This window comes from Triticum urartu, chromosome 6 (assembly GCF_003073215.2).
Source record: "Triticum urartu cultivar G1812 chromosome 6, Tu2.1, whole genome shotgun sequence".
Lineage (NCBI taxonomy): Eukaryota > Viridiplantae > Streptophyta > Magnoliopsida > Poales > Poaceae > Triticum > Triticum urartu.
In genome coordinates, this window is record NC_053027.1 from 250,885,210 (window position 1) to 250,909,641 (window position 24,432).

Genomic DNA, 24,432 nt, shown 5'->3' on the forward strand with positions numbered 1-24,432 from the left:
AATATTTCTATGAACCTTACTGAATCTCTACAAATACTTATGGAGGGTTTCTCCTTCCTTCTGCTGGAGAAGCTGCAGGTCTCTGGGCGTGCCGGGCTCTTGGTGGCCACCGGTGAAGGCAATGATGAACTCATGGCACAGGTCTTCCCATGATGAAATGGAGTTCTCCGGCAAGTGCATCAGCCAAGACCTCACATTGGACTTGAGGGCCAAAGGGAAGTAGTTGGCGAACACATTCTCATCTCTTCCCCCGGCAGCCTGAACAACGATGGTGTAGATGGTCAGAAACTCTGCCGGGTTCAGCCTCCCGTCGTACTTCTCAGGTATCTCTGGCTTGAACGTGCGAATGGACGGCCAACGGACTTGCTGCAACTCTCGTGTAAAGGCAGGGAAGCCGACCTCGAAAGGCAGGCACCCACCAACTCCGAGTGCGGGCTCGTCGATGTTGAGGCCGTCACACCCGTCGGTCTGGCGGGGGTCATTGCGGTGCCGTTTGACGATGACACGCGCGTCTCCCTGCCGCCTGTCTTCCGAGGTTTGACGTTGGCCTGGACATGCTCGAGGGTCAGAAGAGGCAATCGAGACATCGTCGGGGTCCTGATTCTGCCGTGCCCTTGCCGGCGGCCATGGTGGGGACTGAACTGTTGGGACAGCCCCCTCCGTACGGCCAGCGGTGCGGGTGGTGGCCATCACTTGGGGAGGTTATAGTGGGCAAGCTCGTCGTGAGCCCCTAGGTTCGGCGAAAGCGAGCAAGATTTGGATGGTGGCACACCATTCATTCATCTTCTCGGCTGCAGGCGGGAACCTTAGTAACAGCTGAGCTCGCGCCATGGCCTCCGTGGTTGTGCTTGGCATGGACGTTGATGACGTCGACCGCACCGTCGCCTGGCTCTGGATGGCGCCAGCGGCGGCGGCGGCCCCGCGTCCCTGCTGTGGGATGACCATCGGGGCAGCGAGGTCACTGGCAGTGCTCGAGGATCAGTGGCTCTGTTGAGCATAGCGGCCTGGTTGGCTCCTCCGGGAGGAGGCGCATGCGCCGCGGTTACTCCTATGGTGGGGGCGACCGGAGGGCGATGGCTCGCCCTGGACCGAGCGACGTTGATGCGGCTGTGCTCGTCAGTGAGAGGAGGGGTGCGGACGGAGTGACCCCTCGCCCGCAACTTGTAAAGCTTGACCATCGAGAGGCTGTTGATGCTGTTCTCCTCCGGTAGCTCCGGCCCCTGTATAGGCCGCGGGGGAGGTGGTAATAGCGCCACCTTGCCCAACCACGCCCCTAGCAGCGTCCACATCCTCGCATGCCTCCGTGTCCCCCACGGCGTTACAGGCCGCGGGCAGTGGAGCCTTCGAGGTGAATGGATGGGCCGAGGTGCCAGATTTCTTCTTGGGCGCCATGGTCGATGGCGCTGTCGAGGAACAAGATGGCGATGAAGATGATGCGTGGCGTACACTTTCAGGTTCGCGCAAGCGCTCCCCCTACCCGGCGCGCCAAAGATGTCGTGGGATATCCGCAGCCACCTATGGGACCGGGTGGCCCCTTGATTGTTTGGCAGGGGGATGACGCGTTGCACAAAGAGCAGGCCAGCGTACAACAGCACGACAGAGAGCACACAAGCAATTTACCCAGGTTCAGGCCACCGCGATGCATAAGACCCTACTCCTGCTTTAGTTTGATGCTGGAATGAATGTGGTGGTGCGTAGTACACTTGCCCCACAGGGTTTGCCTTGGGGCCGCATCGACTACGCGCGTGTGGTGGCTCAGGTTCCTCAACTTTCCAACCTTCTAACCCCTCCTACGAGTGCCATGGGCCTCCTTTTATAGATTAAGGGGTCACCACAGTGGCAAAGTGGTCATTATCCACTGATATGATAGAAAACAATGCTATCATACCTAACTCTGCGGGCTGACAGGGTGCATTAAATGTGCTTCTTAGTGTCACATCCCTGGTCGCCCGGCTAGGCTTGCCGGGCTGTCTTGCTAGCTCCGCGCCTGTTCCCTTGCCACGTAGTAGGACGGGTGTCATCTCTGTTCTTCTTCTATAGGAAATGTCTACCATGTGGCGAATGGCTGCCACTTAATCATCTTGCGGCTCGACACCGCACTGAGTGACGACGTGGGTCGTTCTTGAGTGGTTCGTGGGGTGGTTCTGCCCCTGATCCATGGCGGACCATGCCGGGGTGCATCAGTTTCATGCTTCTTGCGGTGGCCTTGCCCCTTGTTGGGCTCGCCTTCCCGGTAAGGAAGGACCTTCTCTTGCTGATATCTTGCACCTTAGGCTCGATCTTGGTCCCTTTGAGCTGCATGTTGGTTCTTCAAATCTATTGGTTCTTCAATCTCTGACTTAAGCTGGTGCTTCAATCATGATCTTGTGCCTGTGCACAGTCTGGGCAAGAGACCCATGGTTTGTTGCACTGACAATAGTTAGTGCATTATGGGTTGTTATTACACGTTATATCACAATACTTATGCCTATTCTCTCTTATTTTATATGGTCTACATGAAGAGGGAGAATGCTGGCAACTGGAATTCTGGACTGGAAAAGGAGAAAATATTAGAGACCTATTCTGCACAACTCCAAAAGTCCTAAAACTTCACTGAGCTTATTTTTGGAATATATAAAATATATTGGGTGAAGGAAGAACCAGAGGGGGGCCACCAGCCAGCCACAAGGGAGGAGGGCGCGCCCCCGACCTTGTGGGCCCCTAGCAGGGCTTCGGTGCCCGTCTTTGGCTATATGGTGTGCTTTTCCCTGGAAAAAATTAGCAGGCAGCTTTCGGGACGAAGCGCCACCATCTCGAGGCGGAACCTGGGCAGAACTAATCTAGGGCTCCGGCAAAGTAGTTCTGTCGGGGAAACATCCCTCCAGGAGGGGGAAATCATTGCCATCGTCATCACCATTCATCCTCTCATTGAGAGGGGGTCAATCTCCATCAACATCTTCACCGACACCATCTCCTCTCAAACCCTAGTTCATCTCTTATATTCGATCTTGGTCCCAAAACCTCATATTGGTACCTGTGGGTTTCTAATAGTGTTGATTACTCCTTGTCGTTGATGCTAGTTGGTTTATCCGGTGGAAGATTATAATTTCAGATCCTTAATGACAATTAATACTCCGCTAATCTTGGAAGTCCTGTTTTGTGGGTAGTTACGTTTGTTCCTGAGGACATGGGAGAAGTCCTGTTATAAGTAATCATGTGAATTTGGTATTCGCTCGATATTTTGATGAGATGTATGTTGTCTCTCCTCTAGTGGTGTTATGCGAATGTCGACTACATGACACTTCACCATTATTTGGGCCTAGGGGAAGGCATTTGGAAGTAATAGTAGATGATGGGTTGCTAGAGTGACAAAAGCTTAAACCCTAGTTTATGCGCTGCTTCGTAAGGGACTAATTTGGATCCATATGTTTCATGCCATAGTTAAGTCTACCTTAATTCTTTTTTCGTAGTTGCGGATGCTTGCGAGAGGGTTTAATGATAAGTAGGAGGCTTATCCAAGGAAGGGCAGTACCCAAGCACCGGTCCACCCACATATCAAATTATCAAAGTAATGAACGCGAATCATATGAGCATGATGAAAACTAACTTGACAACAATTCCCATGTGTCCTCGGGAGCACTTTGCTTGAAATAAGAGTCCGTCTAGGCTTTTCCTTTGCTAAAAAAAGGATTGGGCCACCTTGCTCCACCTTAGTTACTTTATTTACTTGTTACCCTATGATTTATGTTATCACAAAACTATCTGTTATCGATAATTTCTGTGCTTGTGGAGAATACCTTGCTGAAAACCACTTGTCATTTCCTTCTGCTCCTCGTTGGGTTCGACACTCTCACTTATTGAAAGGACTATGATAGATCCCCTATACTTGTGGGTCATCAGGACTATTTTCTGGCACCATTGCCGGGGAGTGAAGTGCGTTTGGTAAGTGGAATTTGGTAAGGAAACATTTATATAGTGTGCTGAAATTTACTGGCACTTGTTACTATGGAAAATAATCTTTTGAGGGGCTTGTTCGGGGTATTTTCACCTCGACCGGAAGAGCAAAGAGTTGCTCCTCAACCTACTGCACCTACTGAAAATATTTATTATGAAATTCCTACAGGTATGATAGAGAAACTGCTAGCTAATCCTTATGCAGGACATGGAACATTACATCCCGATATGCAGCTAATCTATGTGGATGAAGTTTGTGGATTATTTAAGCTTGCAGGTATGCCCGAGGATGTTGTCAATAAGAACGTCTTCCCTTTATCTTTGAAGGGAAAGGCATTGACATGGTATAGGCTATTAGATGATATTGGATCATGGAACTACAACTGATTGAAATTGGAATTTCATCAGAAGTTTAATCCTATGCATCTGGTTCATCGTGATCCGATAACCAAGTCTGTCCACGGGCGCGAATCCGCCCAGGGCCGGCAAGCCCCACCCTCCCAATTCCCCTATCTGCCTCCCCCTGCAGCGTGCTCTCCTTCCCAGGCATGCATCTGGCATGAACTTCCTGCTACGCCGCCGCGACCTTCCCTCCCTTCCGGCGCGGGCTGCCCTTTGGTCCGACGTCGCCCTCCTACTCCTCCTCCACAGCTCCATCCCCACCCTCCCTCCCCCAAACAACTTCCTCCTGCCTACTCACTCCATCTTCCTCCTCTCTTCTCCCCACTTCCTCCTCCCATCTCGTCTGATGGTCAGTTTTTTTCCAGAAAAATTGATCCTGTTGCTCCCTGTAATGTTCAAAGCTTCGTGATTTCTTTGGGATTTGCTACACTGTAATTTGACCAGAGGTTTGTGTATGTTCAGATGAGAGGTTACACACACAAAAAGGGAAAATTTTGGGTGTAGAAATTGACACTATTTTACCCTGACTTGTGTTTCTTATTTTGTTTATGTGAGAAAACAAAATTGTGTTTTAGAAGGTCATTTATTATTTCCCCAAAAGTTCATATATTACTACCTGTATGTATTTTGGCATTTCACAGTACCAGCATTAGAATTTTGAAGAAAAACCCGTGTAGAAGTTCGTGTACAAAAATTAATGAACCTCCCTACGCCGATGGGACGTGACTCACACCCACAACTCCGTCTGCACTGCTCCTAAGCGCCTCCACCAGCGTAATGTGTGTACTAGAGTGTTGTGCATACTATGAATTGGTGTACTGTGTATATGTATTCTTGTCTGTAATTTTTTTCTTTTCAAAAGCATGTGAAGTTCATGTTTCAAGAAAATTCGAAGTTCGGAGGTATAACATATAGATGAATTTCATCCAAAAAAAGAATTGCCTAGGCCATTTCATCGAGAACAAAAAATGCATAAAAAGTGTCACACGAAAAATAAAAAAGTCACAATAATATACAATATATTAAGTTCTTAGAAAGTAGAGAATTCTTTTTTTAGTAACTTTAGTTGTTTCTTAAAAAAGGGACTCTAAGAAGTTCAGATTTAGAAAACTAAGCAGTTCAAGGTGAAAACAGCGGGAAGTTCAACTAGTATAGGAAATGCGTTTTAGATAGGAATATAAGAATAGAAAATAAAAAGCTTAGAAAGTTTGTTGCAAGAAGTTCACGTGCTCCTCATGGTGAAGTTCAAGATCTCTAGTGCGGGACGTCCAACCTTCAATTACATGTAAAAAACAGGCAAAAACGACGTTGTTTTTTCCATTTTTAAAACTACTCTCAAACGACAAAAAATTGTAACGTCTGTCTATATGAAAAAGATGCTCCTATTCATAAGCTTTCCAACGGTATATTATATGTTACATGCTGATGTACAGTTTAAAAGTTTCATGTATACCAATTAAAACACGTTTTTGTGTAATGAAAAAATTATTTTGAACCATCACAAGTATGAAAAAATGATAAACGCGGGAAAGTTGCGTGTTTTCAATAGCTTTTCATTGATATATCATTTGCTCAATTCTGGTAAGTGGTTGGGGAGTTACGGGTAAAAAATAACACGTGAAAAATAGAGTGAAGTTCAAAAAGAACTAATCCAGAAGTTCAATCTCTTCACGAAGTGCTTTTTCAGAGACTCTGTTATTTCGATGAAGGTAGAACGCGTGATCTCAGAAGATAACTGCCAGAAGTTCACGTAGTACATGGTGTGCATTTTGTATTAAAAAAGAATGAAAATGCAAAGCCTAAAGTTTTCTTGCTAGAAGTTCAAGTGCTCGGCCGGAGAAAGTTCAAAAATTCTTGTGATAGAGGTGAAAACAACACAGAAGTTCAACTACTGCAAACGAAAATACGTCACAGAAGTTCAACGTGAAAACAGCAGGAAGTTCACCTACTACACTGAATGAATTTCAGATGAAAAACTTTCAAAATCGCCGCGAGTATGAAAAAATGATCAACACGGGAAAGTTGCGTGTTTACAACAGCTTTCCATCGGTATATCACCCGCTCAATTCCCGTGAGTGAGATAGAGAGCTACGAGCAGTGGATGAAGATCTACGAGCAAAAAAATCACGTGAAAAACAAAGTGAAGTTCAGGTACATGCACTGAGAAGTTCAGGTTCTTCACGTGGTGCATTTTCGAAGAATCTATTTCGCGATAGAGGCAGAACGAATGATCCCGCCGTTCTCGGAATTACTTGAAAACAGCTAGGAATCAGAGAAAACCATCAACATGAAAAAGTTTCGCATTTTCCGTAGCTTTTCAACAGTATATTATTTGCCCAATTCTGAGGAAGTTTGTAGAAATTACGGCGAAAATACGTTTTTCTCCATTTTTGAAACTGACTTAATACCGTAAAGAACTGGGAGAAACAATACATACCAAAAACTTTCGCATTTGTTCAAGCTTTCCAACGCCATATCATTTGCTGCATTCGGACGCACGTTAAAAAATTAGCTTGAAAATACGAACTCGGTAGGACTTGGACCATTTTCTAAATTAGTCTTAAACCATTCAAAATTAGAAAAAAAAACTTTCCAGATGAAAAAGTAGCGCATTTTCATAAGCTTTCCAACGCCATATCATATGCCTCCATTGGATTAGCCGTTTAGAAATGACATCGAAAAAACGAACTCAGTTGTTCGGTTTACGAAATTTTACGTTTTTTTCAAATTACTCTTTAAACATAGGGAATTAGAAAAAACTTTCAACATATGGAAGGAGTGGTTTTGCAGCAGCTTTCCAACGTCATATTATATGCCTCATTCCGATAAACGGTTTAGAAATGTGATCGAAAATACGATTCACTTTTTTGTGCGAAGAAAAAACGGTTTTCAAAACTGCTCTTAAACCGCTTATATTTTGCCAAAAATTTAAGTCGGGTCATGATATTGGTGTCCATAGCTTTCCAACGGTATATCGCAAGCCCCGTTTGGGCAATGTTGGCAGAAGTTCAACCGAGTTCACAGGGAAGTTCAACGTACTACTAGCGTGGCAGGTCAGGTTGTGATCATAATATTATTCTGATCCCGTGATCAGAATAGTGTTTGTGTGTGTGTATATATATATATAATTTTTGGCCTTATGAAGGAGAAAGTATTTCTCAAGCTTGGGGAGGCTTAATACAATGTTACATTCATGCCCCAATCATGAGCTCTCAAGAGAAATTAGTATTCAAAAAATTTATGCTCGGCTTTCTCATAATGATCGATCCATGCTCGATACTTCTTGTACGGGTTCCTATATGAAGAAGGATATTGAATTCAAATGGGGTTTATTGGAAAGAATTAAACGCAACTCTAAAGATTGGGATCTCGACGAAGGTAAGGAGTCAGGTATAAACCATAAGTTTGATTGTGTTAAATCTTTTATGGATACCAATGCTTTTCGTGATTTTAGCACTAAATATGGACTTGACTCTGAGATAGTAGCTTCTTTCTGTGAATCTTTTGCTACTCATGTTGATATCCCTAAGGAAAAGTGGTTTAAATATCATCCTCCCAGTGAAGTTAAAGTGATGCGGAGCATCCCACGACCATCCCCATGGACGCCACCTCAACTATCCAAGCTCCAAGTGGGCCCATGACAAGAGCTAGGGTGCGTGCTATTCAATCCGAAGTGACATCACTCCTACTTGAGTTTCCCTCCTCTTCAAGTGAGACATGGCTACTGCCTAAGTCCGGGATGCTATGTGTGATCAGGTACAACACTCAAGATATGGAGCCGAGGGCTGTAGAAGAAGAGACAGGCGTCAACACTCTGGACAGCCCGGAACCTCCGGCCAGAGCCCGGAACTTCCGGCCCCTGGACCTTCTGGCCGACCCGGATTTTCCGGCCTTCGACGACTTCGACCAGCCCAGGCATGCCAACTCTCTGGTTAGCCCGGAACCCGTCCCGGACCTTCCGGTGCGCGGAACATCCGGCCAGCCCGGACCTTCCGGCCCCGGATGCCAACCCAGCTCCACCCACGCCAACTCTCGGGTTAGGCCGGACCCTCCCCGGAACCTCCGGCGCCCGGAACTTCCGGCCTCGCCCGGAACTTCCGGCCCTGCCTGCGCGCAGCGACTTGGGCCGAGGCCCCTGTACCCGTTCGTCACCTAGACTATAAATAATCTTCTCCTACCTACGTGTTAGGGTTAGCAAAGTGATAGCTCATGTTTGTGTGAGAGGTTTGCTCATCCACTTGGTTACCTTCTCCTCGGAGATCGCACCTCCTCGGAGAAGATTCCCGAAGCGGATTCAAGACCCCTCTTTAGGGAAGAACATCAAGACCTCCTCACGGAGAAGACCGGTTACCGTGTATCGTCCCTAGTTGATCGTGGATCGTGTAACTCACTCTATGTATTCGGGGATCTAGCACGTGTGTGACTATCTTGTTGGTTTGAGTGTTCCTCTCCTATTTCCCTTGTGTTTCCCTCGTTTTCCCCTTTGTGTTCTTCGTGTTCATCGCGGGATCCCGCTCCTTTCGTGAAAGATCGGGCGTTTAGGGTTCTACGCTACATCATCTTGGTATCATGAGCCACGTTGATCACGATTTCGGAGCCTCCCCATTGTGTTTCTAGCCTAATTTTGTTGTTTTTCGTCCTAGTTCGAAAATCCCCAGCAAAAGTAGCCCCAATTTTTATTTTCGATTTGTTGGTGTGTTGAAGTTTTGTTGGATTTGATCCGTGAAGTTTGTGTGTGGCTCGTAGATCTAGCCTCCCCATCCTTCTTTTCCACCAATTTCCTTGCTTTTCGCCTGCGGATTTGGATTTTTCCTCAAGTTTCTCCGCCCAAGTCCATGATCCCCACTTCTATGTTCTTGCCAGTTTTGCGACCACCGGAACTTCCGGACACGCCCGGACCTTCCGGCCACACCGGAACCTCCGGACCCCGGACCTTCCGGCTTAGACAGAAAGTTCGCACATCTTCGACGATTTCCACTACTTTGACAACTCCGTCCATGGTGCAGCGGCATCTTCGCCAACATACTGAAGACCATGCACTACGACAACGACTACAATCTCATTCTTTTGAAACCTTCAACCGTAAGCAAGTGCGGTAACCTCATCTTGGTATTGGACATATCACTCTTGCCATTAAATTGATAGCCATCATAGATTTACTCCTTTGCGTTGCTTACCGAGACTAGCCTTTGAGTATTGCCGGCAAGGAGACTTGTGCACATTAGTGATCATACCTCCCATAGCATACATACATCATTGTTGCATATATTGGTATCATCCCTTGTGTCAAAACGTTGTTACCGCATACACAATCGCTATCTTGGTTCGTCAAGCATTGCATGAGAAAAGAGCTCAAACATCAAAGAGCCAGACAAGCTTTTAAGCAAAAAGGAAAGATAAGCAAAGAGCTTTTAAGCAAGAACCATAGTATCATACAACATTAAGATTGTCATACTAGATCATCTTGGATCATATCATCGGAACACCTTGCATAGAACATACTTGGGATAGAAGTCGTTGCATTTTTGCTAAGTAGGTGGTGCACAAGTTCTTGTATCCGCCTATTGTGCAATCGTTCTAGCGTCTCTCTAGTGTTGTGCAACACGAGCATTTTTGTGGATTCCACACTTTGGCTCATCCTTGGTTGCCCAACCCCACTTATCTTTTTGCGTGTGTGTTTCCGTGTACCTTATATGCTTGGTCTACTTGTTACATTGCATCTTGCGAATCTTTTCCAACATTATTGAAGCTCACTTACAAATTGCATCAAATTTTGTGCCACCATCATAGCCAAGCTCCACCATAAGCTTTTACTTGTGTAGGTGTGAGAACCCGACAAGAATTGGTACCAACCATGCTATTTCCTTGTCCAACATTGGAGTGATCATCGATCCACTCTCAACTTCGGTCAAGGTACATTTGGTATTCGTTCTTCTCTTTCTACCACTCACATTTGTCTTGGAATGATGGATAGGCCAAGTACTTCTACCAATCCATTCGTCATGGAGCAAAACGATGACATGAACTCCTTCGTCACCAAGAGTCACCTCTTTGGTGCACAACGTGCTTTGCATCAAGAACAACAAGCCATGAGTGACCACATCGACAACCTCGCCACCGACTTGCAACTCTCTGAGCAACGTACAAGGGACTACTTCGACCACAAGCTCGATGATCACAAAGCAAGAGAATGACGGAAGGATGGACGAGATTCGCGCTTTGTTGCTCAACCGCTCTTCTTCCACTTCAAGAAGGAGCCGTTCAAGTCGCCACTCCGACTTCACCCTCTCCGGTTCAAGTACACCGACATCGAACACTCTTCGCCGTGCCACGCGCAACGAGCATCGAGCAAACCTCAATCCTCTATGCCACACCGACTCGCAACGGCACCGACGATGTCAAACCCAAGAAGCCTTTGCGCTAGCACGAGAACGGCAACGACAACGCCAACATGAAGAGGAAGAACGCGCGCATCTACACCAAAATGCACAAGATGTCGAGGCACAACGTCAAGAATAACAACTCCGTGACACTAAAGCACTTGGGGCACAACGAGCTCTACGCGATTCAAGGTTAGCCATAGCCGACCGAGGCCGACAAGCTCGTGAACATGCCGAAGCACTTCCCGAAGAAGCCCGCGAGAGGATTTATCAAGCTTGCGTGCACCGTCAAGTTCCTCCTCGAGCTCGAGAAGCTCCTCCACAAGCACGCCAAGAACAACCAGTCCCTCAAGATCATGAAGACAATGGAGATCCCCCACGACAAGGGCAACACGTGGTTGCCAACCCTCCGCGCCAAGAGCACCACGAGTTGAACAATCATCAACAACATGGGCGTCATCATCCCCGACCCCAACACAATGACGAGCAATGCTACGGCAAACTCAAGTTCACCATGCCCAAGTTCAACGGAAGCAACGATCCCGAAGAGTGCCTTTCATGGGCATTGAAAGTTGACAAGATCTTCCGTTTGCACAATTATGAAGAAGAGAAGAAGATCGCAATGGCATCCCTTGAGTTCCAAGACTATGTGCTCATTTGGTGGGAACAAATCATAGAGCGCCGAGAGGCAAGAGGTGAACCACCCATCACTACTTGGGCGCAAATGAAGGATGTCATGAGAGCACGCTTCGTACCTACCTACTACAACCGCGACCTCTTCAAGAAACCCCAACAACTCAAACAAGGAACCAAGAGCATTGAAGAATACTACAAGGAGATGGAGATTGCAATGATAAGAGCCAATGTCACGGAAGATGATGAGCAAACAATGGCCCGCTTCTTGAATGGACTCAATCATCCCATCAAGAAGATCGCCGACTTCCAACCATACTCCAATCTCATCGAGCTAGTGCACCAAGCTACCAAAGCGGAACGCCAAGTGCAAGATGACTTCAAGTATGCCAAGTTCTCATCCAAGTCCTACGGCTTCTCCAACAACCAAGCTACAATGACTCCAACACTGACTACAAAGCCTTCTTCTACCAACATCAACAAGTCGACTTCCAAGAAAGCTTCGTCAACTACAAGCCATCCTACTACGAGCAACGTCAAGCCGAGAGCTTCATCATCATCAACCCCAACTGATGAGACCATCAAGACGAGTTCCTTCAAGTGTTTCACTTGCAGAGGCCGAGGCCACAAGTCCTATGAGTGCACCAACAAGCGAACCATGGTCTTCAACGACGATGGCACTTATCACTCCATGAGTGAAGGCGAAATGGAAGCCCTTGAGAAAGTCGCCATGCACCGCCAAGTGAACAATAAAGAAGAACAAGTCTTTTGCGATGAAGACTCAAGTCCCGCACTCATTTATCCAAAGTCTTGACCTTCCAACATCACCAAGAAGAAGACCAAAGATGCACCATATTCCACACCAAGGGCGACATCAATGGACGATCCGTCAAGGTCATCATCGATGGAGGAAGTTGTCATAATCTCGCAAGCGAAGAGCTTTGCTCCAAGCTCCAATTGCCCAAGACGAAGTATCCACATCCATACAAAGTGCAATGGCTTAGTGACTCCGGCACCATCCAAGTCGAGCACCGAGTACAAGTATCCTTCAAAATCGGCGCCTACGAAGACACCTTGGAGTGCGGCGTCCTTCCAATGATCGTTTGTCATCTTCTCCTTAGACGGCCATGGAAATTTGATAGAGGAGTCATCCACAATGGCTGAACGAACCAGTACATCTTCAAGATGAAGGGCAAGGAGTATGTACTTCGTCCCATGTCCCCAAGTCAAGTGATTGCCGACAAGCAAGCCACCCATCGTGGAGAGAATAGTGAGAGAGCGAGCCACCAAAAAGACAGTGAGCGCCACAAGCCCAAATCGAACACCTCCACGATGAACGAAAAGAAGAACTTAGTCCTATTTGCCACCAAAAGTGAGATATGAGGAGTGTGTGAGAACCCATCTAGTGTCCTACACTACGTCCTTGTGTGCAAGGACAATGCACCACAAACTAACACTTCTCCCACTCTTCCTCTAGTGTTGTCTTCTCTTTTGCAGGAATTTCACGATGTTTTCCCCGATGAGCTACCTCCGGGACTACCTCCACTACGAGGCATTGAGCACCGCATCGACCTCATCCCCGGAGCACCGCTTCCGAACAAAGGTCCCTACTGCGTCAACCCCGAAGAAACTAAAGAAATACAAAGGCAAGTAAAGCATCTCATAAACCACGGACATGTGTGTGAAAGTTTGAGCCCTTGTGCCGTACCGGTCATTCTTGTGCCAAAACGTGACGGTAGCTTTCGCATGTGCTCTGATTGTAGACCTATCAATGCTATCACCATTCGCTATAGGTATCCCATTCCACGCCTAGATGATATGCTAGATGAACTTAGTGGTGCCACTATATTTTCAGAAATTGATCTTAAGAGTGGTTACTATCAAATCCGCATACAAGAAGGTGATGAATGGAAAACCGCCTTCAAAACCAAGTTTGGTTTGTATGAGTGGTTAGTCATGCCTATGGGTCTCTCGGAAGCACCGGGCACTTTTATGCGCCTTATGAATCATGTCTTTCGCCCTTACATTGGTATATTTGTTGTGGTTTACTTCGATGACATTCTTGTGTTCAACAAATCTATCAAAGAGCATGTCACCCATGTCCGCAATGTTTCGCAAACTCTTAGAAAAGAGCGCCTCTATGCTAATATGGAGAAATTCCTTTGTGGTGTTGATAAGCTCGTTTTCTTGGGTTTTGTTGTTTCTTCTAAGGGTGTTCATGTTGATGAGTCCAAGATCAATGCTATTAAGACTTGGCCACAACCAACAAACTTGCATCAAGTGCATAGTTTTCTCGGCTTGCGGGTTTCTATCGTCACTTTGTGAAGGATTTTAGCACCATTGCTTCACCTTTACATGCTTTGAGCAAGAAGAATGCACCTTTCATTTGGGCACCATCCCAAGATAACGCATTCAATGAGCTTAAGAATTTGCTTACTCATGCTCCCGTGCTTGCTTTACCCAACTTCGACAAGCCTTTTGAGATTCATTGTGATGCTAGTGGTAATGCCATAGGCGGTGTGTTAACGCAAGAGAAGCGCCCCATATTTACTTTAGCGAGAAACTTTCCGGAGAACAACTCAATTACCTCATCTATGACAAAGAGCTATATGCTTTAGTCCGCGTTTTGCATGAATGGGAACATTACCTTCGTCCCCATGAGTTCATCATTCATACTGATCATGAGACTCTCAAGTACCTTAAGGGCCAAACCAAGTTGAACAAGCGTCATGCTAAGTGGAGTGAATTTATTGAGTCTTTTCCTTATGTCATACAGTACAGCAAGGGAAAAGAAAACATCGTAGCGGCTGCTCTTTCCCGCATATGCATGCTTGTTACACAACTTGAGTTAGATGTCATTGGCTTCGAGCATATCAAAGACTTGTATCAGCATGATGCAACTTTTGCTACTCCTTATGCCAAGTGTTTGTCGCACACCACTTGGGAACGCTATTACATCAAAAATGGATATTTTATGCGAGCTAACAAACTTTGCATCCCCGAGTGTTCTCTTTGTTTGTTGCTTTTGTAGGAATCTCATGGAGGAGGCTTAATGGGACATTTCGGACGCGACAAGACGTTCGCCACACTCTCAAAGAACTACTTTTGGCCCAAGATGTTTCGGGACGTCAATCGTTTCACCAACCGATGCTCTACATGTCGCAAAGGTAAGTCCAAAGCTCAATTTCATGGCCTCTATATGCCTCTACCAATTCCATACCAACCATGGGAAGACATTAGCATGGACTTTGTACTTGGTTTTCCTAGGACTCGAAATGGGAAAGATTCCATATTTGTCGTTGTGGACCGTTTCTCTAAAATGGCACGTTTCATTCCTTGCAACAAGATAGACGATGCTTCACATGTTGCTAATCTCTATTGTAGGGAAATATTGCGTCTACATGGTGTGCCAAAGACTATCGTCTCGGACCGCGACGTCAAGTTCCTTAGCTACTTTTGGAAGACCCTATGCGCCAAGCTCAGAATCAAACTAATCTTTTCCATGGCTTACCATCCTCAAACCGACGTCCAAACGGAGGTGACCAACTGCACACTCTCTGCTCTACTTCGAGTACTCATCAAGAAGAACATCAAGGGTGGGAGGAGTGTCTACCTATCGCCGAGTTCGCCTACAATCGGGCAAGACACTCAACAACCGGCGAGTCCCCCTTCAAAGTCGTCTACGGATTCAACCCATTGTCACCATTGGACATTCTTCCTCTACCACTCCAAGAGCACATCAATTTGGACGCAAGTGCACGAGCGACACATCTCAATAAGGTGCATGAAGATACAAGAAACACCATCGAGTGCCAAGTACAACGCCTTGCGACCAAGCTCAACGTCAACAAGCAACTTATGGTCTTCAACATTGGTGATCTTGTGTGGCTACACCTTCGCAAGGACCGCTTTCCACTAGAACGCAAGTCTAAGCTTCAACCACGAGCAGATGGACCCTTCAAGGTGCTCGCACGCTACAACGACAATGCTTACAAGATCGACCTCCTGCGAGACAAGTACAACGAGAGCGACATCTTCAACATCAAAGGTATCTCTCCCTTCCATGGCGATGAAGAATTCGATCCGAGGACGGATCTTCCCCAAGGGAGGGGAGATGATGCGGAGCATCCCACGACCATCCCCATGGACACCACCTCAACTATCCAAGATCCAAGTGGGCCCATGACAAGAGCTAGGGCGCATGCTATTCAATCCGAGGTGACATCACTCCTACTTGAGTTTCCCTCCTCTTCAAGTGAGACATAGCTACTGCCTAAGTCCGAGATGCTATGTGTGATCAGGTACAACGCTCAAGACATGGAGCCGAGGGCTGTAGAAGAAGAGACAGGCGTTAACACTCTGGACAACCCGGAACATCCAGCCAGAGCCTGGAACTTTCGGCCCCCGGACCTTCCGGCCGACCCGGAGCTTCCGGCCTCCGACGACTTCGACTAGCCCAGGCGTGCCAACTCTCTGGTTAGCCCGGAACCCGTCCCAGACCTTTCGGTGCCCGGAACCTCCGGCCAGCCCGGACCTTCCTGCCCCCGGATGCCAACCCAGCTCCACCGACGCCAACTCTCGGGTTAGGCTGGACCCTCCCCGGAACCTCCGGTGCACGGAACTTCCGGCCTCGCCTGAAACTTCTGGCCCTGCCTGCGCGCAGCGACTTGGGCTGAGACCCGTGTACCCTTTCGTCAACTAGACTATAAATACTGTTCTCCTACCTAAGTTTTAGGGTTAGCAAAGTGATAGCTCATGTTTGTGTGAGAGCATTGCTCATCCACTTGGTTACCTTCTCCTCGGAGATTGCACCTCCTCGGAGAAGATTCCCCAAGCGGATTCAAGACCCCTCTTTAGGGAAGAACATCAAGACTTCCTCACAGAGAAGACCGGTTACCGTGTATCGTCCCTAGTTGATCATGGATCTCACTCTATGTATTCGAGGATCTAGCACATTTGTGACTATCTTGTTTGTTTGAGTGTTCCTCTCCTATTTCCCTTGTGTTTCCCTCGTTTTCCCCTTTGTGTTCTTCGTGTTCATTGCGGGATTCCGCTCCTTTCGTGAAAGATCGGGCGATTAGGGTTCTACCCTACATCATAAAGTAGTAGAACCTATTAGAGTTGAAGAAGAAACTATTACTTATATTGTTGATCCTATTGTTCCTACTGCATATATTGAGAAACCACCATTCCCTGTTAGAATAAACGGTCATGCTAAAGCTTCAACTGTGGTTCGTAAGAGTTATACTAAAACACCTAAACCCTTTGAGAAAATTAAAGTTGAACCTAGTATTGCTATGGTTAAAGATCTCTTGGTTGATAATATTGATGGGCATGTTATTTATTTGTGTGATGAAGCTGCTAGAATTGCGAAACCCGATATGAAAGATAAACATAGACCTGTTGTTGGCATGCCTGTTGTTTCTGTTAAAATAGGATATCATTGTTATAATGGCTTATGTGATGTGGGTGCTAGTGTGAGTGCAATCCCATATACCTTATATAAAGAAATCATGATTGATATTACACCTTCTGAGATAGAAGATATTGATGTTACTATTAAGCTTGCTAATAGAGATACTATATCACCAATTGGGATTGTTAGAGATGTTGAAGTCTTGTGTGGGAAAATTAAATATCCTACTTATTTTCTTGTTCTAGGTTCCCCACAAGATAATTTTATCCCATTATATTTGATAGACCTTTCTTGAATACTGTTAATGCTAAGATAGACTACAAGAAAGATATTGCTACTGTTGGTTTAGGGGATATGTCTCATGATTTTAATTTCTCTAAATTTCATAGACAACCCCATGATAAATAATTGCCTAGTAAGGATAAATTATTTGATGTAGGGTAGAACCCTAATCGGCCGATCTTTCACGAAAGGAGCGGATCCCGCGAAGAACATGAGGAACACAAAGGGGAAAATGAGAGAAACGCAAGAGGAAACGAAGAGGAACACTCAAACCAACATGAATAAGTCACACATGTGCTAGATCCTTGGGTACATAAAGTAAGATACACGATCCACGATCAACTAGGGATGATACACGGTAACCGGTCTTCTCCGTGAGGAGGTCTTGATGTTCTTCCCTAAAGAGGGGTCTTGAGTCCGCTTGGGGGATCTTCTCTGGTGGAGGCTCGAATCTCCGTGGAGAAGGTATCCAAGTGGATGAGACAATCTCTCACACAAATATGAGCTAATCATTTGCTAACCCTAGAAAGTTGGGTGAGGTGGAGTATATATAGTCTAGGGGGAGAAGGGATACACGGGCCTCGGCCCTTCACTGTGCGCAGACAGGGGAGGCAGGATGTCCGGGCTAGGGAAGCCGGATATCCGGGCTGGAGTGGTGGCATTTCTTGCTCTCGGGTTCGGAGGGGCCGGATTTCCGGGCTGGCGGCCGTATGTCCGGGGGCTCGGGAGAGGCCGGATGTATGGGCGGTCGCGGCTGGATGTCCGGGGCCTATGGCTTTTAGCGGTTGTGCTGCTGTAGTGGACGACGCTCTAGGGGCCAGATGTCCAGGGTCATGGCCGGATGTCCGGGGCTTGGGAGATGTTCTTGGTTCCTTCCTTTGGTTCTCCTCATCTTTGGACTTGGGGACTTGTACATCTTCATGCGCATCTTTGGGAGGGCCCTCTTGGTGCCTAATCATGCACAACACCTCAGACTTAGGTAGTAGCCATGTCTCATGGATAGAAAGTGGAAGTTCGGAGAGGAGTGAGTTCACCTTATCTTTGATAGCCTTGGCTCCGGCTCGTGTCATTGGTCCAAGTGGTGTCGTTGGGGTGTAGGTGCGTCCATGGGGATGATCTTGGGAGCCTCCGCTTCATCTCCCCTCCCTTGGGGAAGATCCGTCCTCGGATCGAAATCCTCATCACCATGGTTGGGCAAGAGATCTCTGATGTTGAAGATGTCGCTCATGGAGTACTTGTCACGAGGGATGTCAATCTTGTATGCGTTGTTGTTGTAGCATGCAAGCACCTTGAATGGTCCATCCGCGCATGGTCGAAGTTTGGACTTGCGTTCTTGGGGAAAGCGGTCCTTGCGAAGGTGTAGCCACACGAGGTCTCCAATGTTGAATATCATAGGGTGCTTGTTAATGTTGAGCTTGGTCGCAAGGCATTGTACCTGGCGCTCGATGGTGTTTCTTGTATCTTCATGCACCTTTTTGAGATGGGTTGCTCGTGCGCTTGCGCCCAAATTGATGCACTCTTGGAGTGATAGAGGGAGAATATCCAATGGTGACAAAGTGTCGAATCCGTAGACGACCTCGAAGGGGGACTTGCCGGTTGTTGAGTGTCTTGGGCGGTTGTAGGCGAACTGGGCGATAGGTAGGCACTCCTCCCACTCTTTGATGTTCTTCTTGATGAGTACTCGAAGTAGAGTGGAGAGTGTGCGGTTGGTAACTTCCGTTTGGCCGTCGGTTTGAGGATGGTAAGCCGTGGAGAAGAGTAGCTTGATTCCGAGCTTGGCGCATATGGTCTTCCAAAAGTAGCTAAGGAACTTGATGTCGCGGTCCGAGACGATAGTCTTTGGCACTCCATGTAGACGCAATATTTCCCTACAAAAGAGATTACCAACATGTGAAGCATCATCTTGTAACACCCTCGATGCGACTATAGCTCCCACGTGTCGAGGCACGACTTAGAGACATAATCGCATTGAAGGCATATGTCGCAAGTTAGGCAATCATCACAACATCCCATGTAATATATAGATAATAAAAGGGGAGATAACATAGTTGGCTTACACTTGCCACGTCAATCAAGTACATAAATAACATTACATCATTCAAACACTCATGGCCCGACTACGGCGCCAAAATAAAACATAACCCAACATGCGACATGGTCCCGATCACCCCCAACTGGGCACCACTACTGATCATCAGGAAAGGAAACATAGTATCGTTGAGAGTCCTCGTCGAACTCCCACTTGAGCTCAAGCGCGTCACCTGGAGCGGAATCATCAGGCCCTGCATCTGGTGTAATAGTAATCTGTGAGCCACAGGGACTCAGCAATCTCGCACCCTCGCGATCAAGACTATTTAAGCTTATAGGTAAGGCAAGGTAAATATGTGGAGCTGCAGCTAGCGACTAGCAAATATGGTGGCTATCCTGTTCGCAAAAGAGAGCGAGAAGAGGAGGCAAAGCGCGAGCAAGAAACTAGAGGGCAACGTGCGCAAGCATTACTCCAACACCGTGTCCACTTCCCGGACTCCGCCGAGAAGAGGCCATCACGGTAACTCACTCAGTTGATTCATTTTAATTAAGTTAAGGTTCAAGTTATCTACAACCGGACATTAACAAATTCCCATCTGCCCATAACCACGGACACGGCTTTCGAAAGTTCAAATCCCTGGAGGGGAGTCCCAACTTAGCCCATGACAAGCTCTCACGGTCAACAAAGGAATAGACCTCCTCCCGAGACGTTCCGATCAGACTCGGTACCTCGGTTCTTCAAGACACTTTGACAGGTTAAAACAAGACTAGCAACACCGCCCGAATGTGCCGACAAATCCCGATAGGAGATGCACATATCTTGTTCTCAGGGCACACTCAGATTGTCTTAGGTACGGGTAGGCCAGCCCAGAGTTGCCCCTGGTGGCCACCGGCAGCTGACAGGTGGACCAACACTCAGAGGAGCACTGGCCCGGGGGGGGTTTAAAATAAGATGACCCTTGGGCTCCAGAAACCCAAGGGAAAAATAGGCTAGGTGGCAAATGGTAAAACCAAGGTTGGGCATTGCTGGAAAAGCTTTAATCAAGGCGAACTATCAAGGGGTTCCCATTATAACCCAACCGCGTAAGGAACGCAAAATCCGGGAACATAACACCGATATGACGGAAACTAGGGCGGCAAGAGTGGAACAAAACACTAGGGGAGAGGCCGAGCCTTCCACCCTTTACCAAGTATATAGATGCATTAAGATAACAAGATAATATAATGATATCCCAACAAGTAAATAAGGTTCCAACAAGGAACGGCCTCCAATCTTCACCTGCAACTAGCAACGCTATAAGAGGGGCTGAGCAAAGCGGTAACATAGCCAATCAACGGTTTGCTAGGACATGGTGGGTTAGAGGTTTGACATGGCAATTTGGGAGGCTTGAAAGCAAGTGGTAGGCATCGTAGCATTGGCATAGCAAAAGAGCGAGCAACTAGCAAAGCAAAGATAGTAGTGATTTCGAGGGTATGATCATCTTGCCTGCAAAGTTGTTAGAGTTGACTGGATCCTCGAAAGCAAACTCAACGGGCTCCTCGTTAGAGAACTCTTCTCCCGGCTCTAACCAAACAAGACAAACAAGCAACAAGGACAACAATCAACCACGTGCAAGGATCAAACAATATGATGCAAGGATGGTATGCGATGCGGGATGCATATGCAAGATTTGACAAGGGATGCAAGAACCTGGCCTCAACTTGGAAATCCAAGTGTTCCACTGGAAAGGTGAGATGAAATCGCTTGAAAACGATATAAAGAACGTCGGAATCGGAGTTACGGTTTGGAAAAGGCAAGCAATTCAAATATGACCACGTTCTGCGATTTACAGCTAGTAGCCATCTAAATGCAACAAGATGAACATGCTACGGCACCCAAACATGGCATCAAAATACATGGCAGGGACGCATTCATTATGCTTAACAAAAGTCTAGCACTGAGCTACGGCCAATTCATCCATTAACAGGCTCAAACAAGCATGGCAAAAATGCATATGGCAAACAGATTTCAGACTTAGTGACATTAACACTTGTCTGGAATTTCAGATCAGGTAGCACTCTTCGGAGCAAAAAAACTACATGCTACAGGACCTGAACATGGCAAAGTAAAGCATGGAATGGAGCTACTGAAAGATCTTAACAAAAGTCCCTTAGTGACCTTGAGCCAAAAGGGATCAGAAAATACAATTGCAAGCATGTGAACATGGCAAAAACATAATCAGATCACAGACTTAGTGAAAACTGGAGCATGCTGAAACAGGTATCAAGTAGGCATGTTTACGAGCTCGATGCACTCACTACAGAGCAAGTCATGACAATCTAAGCATACACCCATCAAGAATACACAAAATTCAAGCTAGACATGGCAAGAACAGTAGCATAGCATGCACGGATCAACAACAACATCATCGGCAAAATCGCTAACAAGTAGACAATCTGCCCAGATTCACGAAATGACAAAAGTAGAGCTTGATTGACTCAAGCTAGAGTGCTCCATAATTACAAACAAAGACATGGATGGATAGAGCACTACAAGGTTAACAAAACATCCTTACTGATCATCCTCAAAAGAGGCACGGATCACTAGGAAACAACATGAACATATGGCCATATGAGACGAACATTTTGATATGCTATATGCCCAAAACGGAGCTACGGATGCGGAGATATAGCATGATGAAAAAGGGCATATGGACTGGGAAAACGGGGACTTAGAAGAAAATTTGGACCTCCAGATCTAGGGTTCGGTGGCACGCGGCCCGAGGCGAGTCCGGCGAGGTCGCCGCGGCTCCGGCGAGCCCGATGGAGCGGTGGGGAGGCAGGGGAGGAGTAGATCCGGCCTCCTCCGGCCGGATCCGGCGGCGAGGAATACGAGGCGGCGGCGTGACGAGGCGAAGGCGGCGAGGCAGCGGCGTCGGGCGGCGGGGCGCAAGAGGCGCCGGGAGGCGGCGACCGGGCCGCGGGGGCCCGCTGCGGGCCGGGCGGGCCGCGACGGTGGGAGGAGGCGGCATCCACGTGGCGAGTTCTGAGTGGTCGGGCGCGGCGGCGCGGGCGTGTCCGGCGGGTGTGGACACGTCCGCGCGGCGGAGGAGACGAAATTTTTAGGGTTTGGGAGAGGGAATCCGTGAATTTAGAGGAGGGGTCTATATATAGGCATAGAGGGAGGTAGGAGAGTCCAAATGAGGTGCGGTTTTCGGCCACGCGATCGTGGTCGAATGATCTAGATGATGGAGAAGTTTTTGGTGGGTTTTGGGCCAAATTGGAGGGGTGTTGGGCTGCAACACACACGAGGCCTTTTCGGTCCCTCGGTTAACTGTTGGAGTATCAAACGAAGTCCAAATAGTACGAAACTTGACAGGCGGTCTACCGGTAGTAAACCAAGGCCGCTTGACAAGTATCGGTCCAATCCTGAAATGTTTAATCCCCACACACGAAAGAAAGGTAGAAATGACCACCGGAGGAGAACGGAGCGCCGGAATGCAAAACGGACAACGGGGAAAATGATCGAATGCATGAGATAAACACGAATGAAAATGCAATGCACATGATGACATGATATGAGATGCATGACAACGACAACATGTAACACCCCAAATTTGCAATTTGGAATGTTATACAATAGATCATCATGCATATCATATTTTCATGCATTTTGGTTGATCCTAGAAATTTCACGCAACTCAAGGACCTTCGGAGAGAGTTGGAGATTTCGTTATTTTCATATTTGAGAGTTTTCTCGAATTTGAAAAGAGGATCATTTGATTTATTTTATTTAATCTTCAATTATTTTCCGATATCAAAAATATAAGAGAGGGAATAATATGACTTTCCCAAAATTGAGGAAAATGAAGATTTAATAAATAGATCAAATTTTGGTTTTGCCGGAGTTTATTTGCATTTTATTTGGATAGGGAAAAATGCGCGTTTTTGAAAATTGCATTTTAGGCCCGGAGAAAAGTTCATTTTGTTCGTCTCATTTTTAGGAGTCGGGGAAAATTTACTTTAGGAATTTTGGAGCCCGTTTAGATTTTCTTTTCTGTGTTTTTCTGTGCGCGAAACCGTTTAAAAAAAAGAAGCCTCCCGCCAGGCCAGCCGGGCCAAAGGACTAGCCAGTCGGCCACCGCCCCAACCTCCCTGCGCGTGTGCGCCAGGCGCAGGCCGCCGCCTCGCCTTGTCCTAGCCGAGTCCGGTGGGACTCTAGGCTAGCCCCCTTTCCTTTGTTTCGTTTTCCTATTCCTACTCTATTTCTTGTCCCCTACCCCAAGAAACCCCTCCCCTCCCCAATATAAATACCCCGACACCCCCCCTCTAAACCCATCAAATCAAACTCCAAGCCCCCACCCCGCGCCCTACACCGCCGCCGCGCCACCCCACCACCGCGCCGCCACCCTTGTGCCCTAGCGCCGCCGCCACACCTTGCCCACGCCGCCGCCCTACGCCACGCCGCCGGAGTCCCTCGCTGGAGGTTGCCACGCGTCTCTTTTCCTCGGATCGTTTTCTTCTAATTGTTCCGATTCTTTTCTTCTCTTCTGATTCGTTTTCTAGATCGGTTTTTCGTTTCGGTTTTCTTCTCCAAAACCCTAGATCGGATTCGTTTCCTTTTCCGATTTAGTTGCCTTTGGACCGTTCGCCGGACCGTTCGTCCTAACGAACGTGATCACCGGATTCTCCTAGGTTAACGAACGTCCGTTCGTTTAACCGTTCTTCTTTTTCTTCTCGTCGGATTTATTCCGCGATCGCGATCTCAGATCCGATCTTCGTTCTAGTCTTTCTTCTCGCTCGTTTATCGGAATCAGGTGATTCAAGCGCCTGGAGTTTTGTTTCGAAACCGTCGTTCCATCTAATCAACTTAAACACATTTTGCCCCGGTAAAATTTGACCTAGATTCAACTTGCTAGAACCGAGTTGTTTTCTTCCGCCGTTTGTTTTCCGTTTCTTTGTTCGGTTCGTTCTTTCTTTGCAACCGGAGTTCTTAAGTTGAACTTTCTGGTTCGTTCTCTTGTTCGAGTTTTACCTGTGCATTATATGAGTACTTATTGTATGCTTGTTGTTTGTCTGCGACAGATCACCCGGATTGCGCCGCTTGTTACTTCGAAACCCTAGGACTCGCGGATCATCAGCAAGGCAAGTAACACTTTGATCGGGTACCGAGCTCGAATTCGCCCTATAGTGAGTGCATTACATCAATCCTCTCACACTCCATGAATAGGATCCAATTAATCTGTGGGATGGGAAGTAGATGAGGTAGTACCTATCACCAAGTATTATTATGAAACCTTTGGGAGTTACTTCTACGATTGCTTATTATGCCATGCTATGCTAGTAGACGTGGATTGGGTGAGTGATATCCATGACAGA